Below are 6,673 nucleotides of genomic sequence, written 5' to 3'. Positions count from 1 at the left end.
TTAATACTTGTTTTTATTTAGTTAGTTTTGGATTTATATTCAGATTTATTGCCAACTTTCAAACTCACTGAAAGCAAGATTAAATAGACTTGGGCATCTAGTATCATTTTTTACTCAGTGGATTATCTTCTCTGACCTTCAGTTGCTAACTGAGAAGGTTGCAAAATCTCCTGAAAGATCCATCTCATCTCCAACTACCATACGTAAGTCCTTGATACCCAAAGAATTGAAACTAAAATTGGATGGCTATGTTTCAGGAACTGACTCCACACACAAGTATCTCCCATATGTCTTCTAGTACTGCAAGAAAAGGAGACTCTCAGTGCTTTTCATCTTTGTCTATATTTGTAGTTAGTTTGTTTGCCTTTATCTTATCTCTTCTTATCTCCTGTTCAAAGCAAACAACTACAGTCTCTTGGTCTCTCCCAGATAGGAATATTTCCCATGGCTCTGACCTGCCTGTTTCTGCTCCTTCTAAGTTTCCACTATATGTTCTTTGAACTGGAACCACAGGAACTGAATAATAGCTCTGTTTGCTTTTATTTGTTACTGTTGAGAAAATACTGTTGTTTGCATAACTGGAATACTGTTTTATAATATTTTGACACTATTCTGCATTCTCTTCTTTATGTTACTGCTTTGCTTTTTTGCCCACCTGTACACATTGACCACAATTCTGAATTGTTCACACCGAGGTGCACGTTCTCTACCCCCAAATCCTTACCATTACAGTGGCATACATCTCTTCTAAACTTACCATCTGAACATTGTAGGCCTGAAGTCTACACTAGACTAGGAAACAGTGCACAAGATTGCATCATGAGTGTAGGAAATGGGCAGAGGTTTATTTCAGGAAGCCACATAGTAAAACACTTTGAAGTTATACATGGTTTAAAGCAACAGAAGTGGCCATTTTAATGAGCTGAAGTTGTGTGTGATGAGAATCTGCTAGGATGCTTTTGCAGGGGAATTCTGGATAGGATAGTGCATTCCAAGCTCTTAGTGAACAGGAAGATGAAGAGAAGATTTCAGCAGCCTAACACCAAAGCAAGACAGCAAAATGCTAACTCTGAGAAGAAGAAGTAAAGGTAACATTGGAATGGTGCGAGGTACAGGTGATGTGCTGAAAGTGAGAAAATGGGAAGAAGAAATGAAAGAATAACACTGCGAAATAGAATTCTTTAAGTGAAATTATGTCAATGGAAAGTTAAACTGAGATACTGGATACAAGGGGAATGATGATGAAAGGTCAAGGAGTAGAAAGGCAAATGATGAAGCTGTCAGCAGAGAAGTAACTGCTGAGAGCATCAAATAGAAACAAGGAGGCAGCTTCAGAACTGAACCAAATCATCATATCAGATAGAGTAACATAACTCCATCATTGTCAACCAATTCATTCATGCAGGTGAAGTGGCTCATAGTGTTACTAGGGACCCTCTCCCTTCTCATTAAACTATGTTATAACTGGCATGTTGATATGTTGGGGTTTTATGCCAAAAAGTATAATACAGAAATTTTCTTTCTTACCAACTAAATTAAATATTTAGATGTTTTATTTAACTTGATTAAGCATGTTTTCAGAGAACTTTTAAAAAAATTAACTTCTGGAAGTTTTCCTTCTGTTATAAAAAACAGCTGAACTAAATAACACCTGAACAGCAGGATGTTCTTTTTTCTTTTCTGCTGCTATTGAAAGATGAACTTTAGCCTATTTTGCAATTTATACCTTCTATTAGTGTTAATTTGAGTGATCAGCATAATGAATCACTACATTGATAGCAGAGACAATTGGACAGTTATACACAAGCATAAAACAAATTATTCCATCTTCACTGAGCACTTTACACAAAGGAGTTTTAGCTTAAGTGGCAATAGTTCACAGCCCATTATTATGCAGAGAGATGCATTTTTTGAAGATGTCATGGACTGATTTTCAAACCCTCAGGCTCCAAAACAGAAGCTGTATACAGAAGGAATTCAGTGCCAAATGTGAGAATTTGACCAGGTAATTTGATGCTTAAAATTAATATCATGTTACTATGTCACTCAAGCCCCTGGGACATCATCAAATATGTAGGCAATGCCGATAAGGGTTAGCATGCTTATTTCCAACACCATTCTTTCTGACCGTATGGTGGAGTTAACAAAGATAACATGATTTTACTAATTAAAATGTACTAATACTGGAAATAAGTTTTAACCAAAACTTCAAATTTGGAAACACCTTGATTTTGGCAGAAGTTTGTACTAATCAGTGCATGGAAGTGTATATCTGTAGACAAGCGAGGAAATAACCATTCCACATCCAAGATGTTCACAGTAGAACTCCTATTTACTATGTAAAATAATAGGGACAAGTTAGTATTCTGAACAAATACACTTATCTCATGCTGATTTATATTCCATCAAGGTCATACTCCACCAAAACTGAATTTCAGTTGCAAACATATCTCTTACTAATGTGGATTTTAGGAGACACATGTCTCTTCTTATCATAAGATGACACATTTTATGAAGGAGACACGTCTCCTTCAGCAATACAATAACAAAACAAAAAAAAAGTCTCATCCTGGTTAGAAGACTGCTACTTTTTTCTTTTTAAATCCATATTGATAACTTCCACATACCCAGTGCAAGCTGTTGAACTCATTTTTCTGAGAACAATTAATTTTTTATTATGGCCACATGCATAGGTAGATTTAGGGATATACACTTCACTGACCCACCACAGACCCACAACAGAAAGTATAGATGACAAAAATAGCCTTCCCCTTTTCCTCTCTTCCTCCCTCCTTCCTCTCCTTCTCTTCCTCTTTCTTTCCTTCCTTCCTTGCTTTCTTCCTCCCTTTCTCCCTCTTTCCCTCTTTTTTCCCCCTCCTTCCCTCCCTTTTGCTTATTAATACTGTGGTTTTACCATTACCTATTAATGGCTTATCAAGTACAGAGGTGTCTTGTGTTAGAAAGTTGCATTCTTAACTGAATGAAGGGAGCGAAAGAGCACTCAGAAAGAAATAAGAGCTCATATATAAGCTTGACATGCTATAGGTATATAAAGTCCTTAAAAAGATAATACGGTAGAACTGACAGGGTGACTTCAAACAGGGGTTTCTGAAATAAAAGCAGTATATGAAGAGGATAATACTTATCACTGCAATTTTGCTGGACAGAAAAAAGTAATAAGAAATTAACAAAGAACAGGAAAGAGGATATTTACCAGTAAAATGAAAAATTCATGAGGTACAGACAAATGCTTTACTTAAAAAAATACATTTAAAATGTTTATTTGACAGCACATTTTAGATTACTTGTACCTGCAGAGAGGAAGCACATAGTATTTTCCTGCATCACAACATGGCCCCAGATAAGTAATGATATAAATATTTAGTGTAATAATGAAAAATATCTTTCTTTAAAATATGAATTTGATTCCTGTCAGTTGTACGTTAATCTAGGCTGCTATGTATTGAGTTTAGAAAGGAACCCAGAAAGAGGGTAAAAAGACCTTTCTTCTCAGAAGAATTTTCTAAAAATTAGCAATTTTGGTTATCATCAGTAGAATTGTGCTGTTTAATCAGCAAAATACTCAAGTGTATGGGTAAGCTGAAGCTATTTTAATGGTACAAAGCAAAGGCTCCTTAGGGTTAAAAGGCAGGCTTTTTTCACAAATCTTGGTGATTTGGGCTGTCCAAGAATTTAAAATCACAACCACTACAATAATGTTTCTAATTTTAAAAACATTTTTACCCTGGGAAGGAAACTGAACCCACTGCTCATTAAGCCTGTATTTACAAAGGTGACCAGAAAGTGTAAAGCCTTTGATGTCAGTACCAGTAAGATGAATGACATGTCCCCTTTCTTTGTAACTTTTCAGAGCCTCAAGCTTAACAGGTGCAGTTCATCATCCAGTAATGAAATTTATAACATGGGCCATATACAGATTAAAGTTCAGTCCCCACCTGACAGCTGTATCTACTATCACTCTTATGGCTTCATACATTTCGTTATCATTTTTGGTAATGTCATGCAAAAAGTACTGAATCATTTTATTCTTCTTCCTTGTAAAATATTGGTGCCTTAGTAAAATGGGGGTGGGGGTGGGGGTGTGTGGGGTGGGGTGGGGGTGGGATGGAAATCTTTCTCCTCCTCAGATGAGACATTAGGTAAACCTAACTATTTCCTTAACTACCATGTGCGAGCTCAGTCCACAGAGCTTTCTTGTGACCTTCAAGCAGCTAGGATCTCACACGGGGCATTTTCTGAATTATTAATTATCTAACATTAGGAGAAAGCTAGTTGTGACAGCTTCCTATGCTCTGTAAGGCAAATTAGTCTTCTTCTGGTTCTATTCCCTATTGCTAATGTAAGACAGAATTTTTTTCCCTATCTAAGGAAAACAGTGCCTTAAAAAGGCTTGGGAACGATCTAGTAAATTTCCATGTAATATTGTGTAGAAATTTGTGTTGCAAAATACCAGTCAGTTAAAACTATCACACTGGTGGATCAGCTCGGACACTGAGTGAAGGTGGCCTGTCAGACTCTTTTGACTTCGAGTTATTATTGAACAGCTCTCAAATGCAGAAAGAAAAAATAACTGCTCAGAGTGGTGGAAAAATGAGCTCCCAAAACACAGGGAAAAGATCTAAACATTACTCCTCAGTGTATTTGTGAGCAGCAGAAGCCAGCAAAAAGAAAAACGGCAAGGCAATAGTTCTATAAATAATAATTCTTACATTCAAAGCTTCCATTTAATTGAAGTGCAGAAAGCTAAGTATTTAACTGTAGTGTGCCTATTTGAGGAACATGGTATTCTTTAGAAAATTAACATGTGACAGATAAATATTTGGTAAAAAAAAGAATTAAAAAATGAAAGAAACTGTTTCTATGTTGATGAACTTAACTTGTAAGTCTGGAAAACAAATTGAGTCTCTGAGAAGTAGCCAGATGTGGAGATGAGGAAAAGCATCATAGAAAGCACAGTGGTGGTGTGAATTAATATTGGGAAAGCAGCTGGAATTTTGCAGGCAGAGATGGCATCCTGTGTACATGAAAGCCTGTGGAGACAGCATGAGCTCTGGCAGTATGAAGATGATGGAGGGTTGAAACCATGGGAGAGATAAAGCAAAAAGGTGCACAGATTTTCAAGTTGGAGTTCTCAAAATCCACTGTTCACTGAACCACTTATGTCATGACACTCCACTGGAATATGATATTTTGGCAGGGCTGGCAGTACTGGAACATTACAACCTGGACAAAAATGATGAGAAAAATGCCACTGGTTCAATGGAAGTTACTAGAACAGCAGCATGTAATTTTGCTACAGGAAATCCCTGGACTGTCATTGTGAAAGTAAATGGTTTATTTCTTAGCCTTACCTTTTTCGCAGATGCGCTGAACATTTGTACCAGAAACAGTGTTATTAGTATTAAAAGAGACAGTAGAAGAACAATCTTCCAGAGGTGACCTTAGAAAGGAGTATTTGAATGGACAGTATGGATAAATAAGAAATTGGTAGAAATGAAATAAAAAATGAAAATAATACTGGTTTAGAAATACATCGATCACTTCACCATGTCACCTTGTTGTTGAGAGAGAATAAAGTAGATTGCAACATCTTTGTAGGAACCTTTTGGCAGAATTCAAAACTGAATTTAGAGATCCCAACCTACCATAGTTCAAAAGTACATTTCTTTGCCCAGAGACAAAACAACATGAAGGAACTGGGAAGGTTTAATACTTTGAAAGGAGAGTGTAAATAAAAGGTTCAGTAGAATAAGTACATTTTCTTGTTAGTGCAAAAAGAAGACAGACCCTTTGCCCAGGAATATACTCAAAATAAGTAAATAAATATGTAAAAAGGAAACATTTTCCACTACCTACAAGGAGAAAAATTCTGGAGGAGATGGCTTATGCCAAATATTTTTCTACTCTTGATGCCTCAGCAGGCTTCTGGCAGCAGTTCTTAGACAAACAGAGTGTATGTTTTTGCACCTCCAACACCTCCTTTGGGAGACACAGTTTCCTCCAATTGCCATTGGGTTATAGTTAGCACCATAGGTGTTTTGCCAGAAAATACAACTATTTTTCTCTGTTGGGGGACATGCTAAGACCTAAACAGATGACACTGTGATCTGGGAAACACAGTAGAAGACTAAGACCAATGCTTCTGAGGAGCTCCCAAAGAACCAGAAATGCTGGGCCTTGACCTGAATGAGTAATTAAAAAAAAAAAAAAACAAACAGTGAACACCATGTAGAGGGTATACTTCTTAGAAAAGAAAAGAAGAAAGAGGGAAGAAAAAGGGGAGAAAGGAAGGAAGGGAAGAAGAAAGAGAATGAGAAGGGAAAGAGGGATGGAAGGCAAGCTACCCAAGTATTCTTTGAAATACAAGCAACTTAGTACCAAACACAACTTAAACTGTCTGTATTGTTGTCTTGCAAAAGTCATTGAGTGAAAATGAGACGCAAAACTTAGTAAAGAGTCTAAATCAGTTAACTGAGGAGGACTTAATCCTAAAACAACGCAACAAACACATGATAAAATTTCTGGTAGATGTGTCCACTGAAGGTGCTACCACGTCCATCTCTTAACAGTACTGTGAAAACATTTGACCTGTCTCCAGTGATAGAAAAAGGAAATCAAGCAGAATAAAATACGATGGTCTATAATATATAAT

Source organism: Falco biarmicus, chromosome 6 (genome assembly GCF_023638135.1).
Source record: "Falco biarmicus isolate bFalBia1 chromosome 6, bFalBia1.pri, whole genome shotgun sequence".
Classification (NCBI taxonomy): domain Eukaryota; kingdom Metazoa; phylum Chordata; class Aves; order Falconiformes; family Falconidae; genus Falco; species Falco biarmicus.
This window is presented reverse-complemented; position numbering follows the sequence as displayed.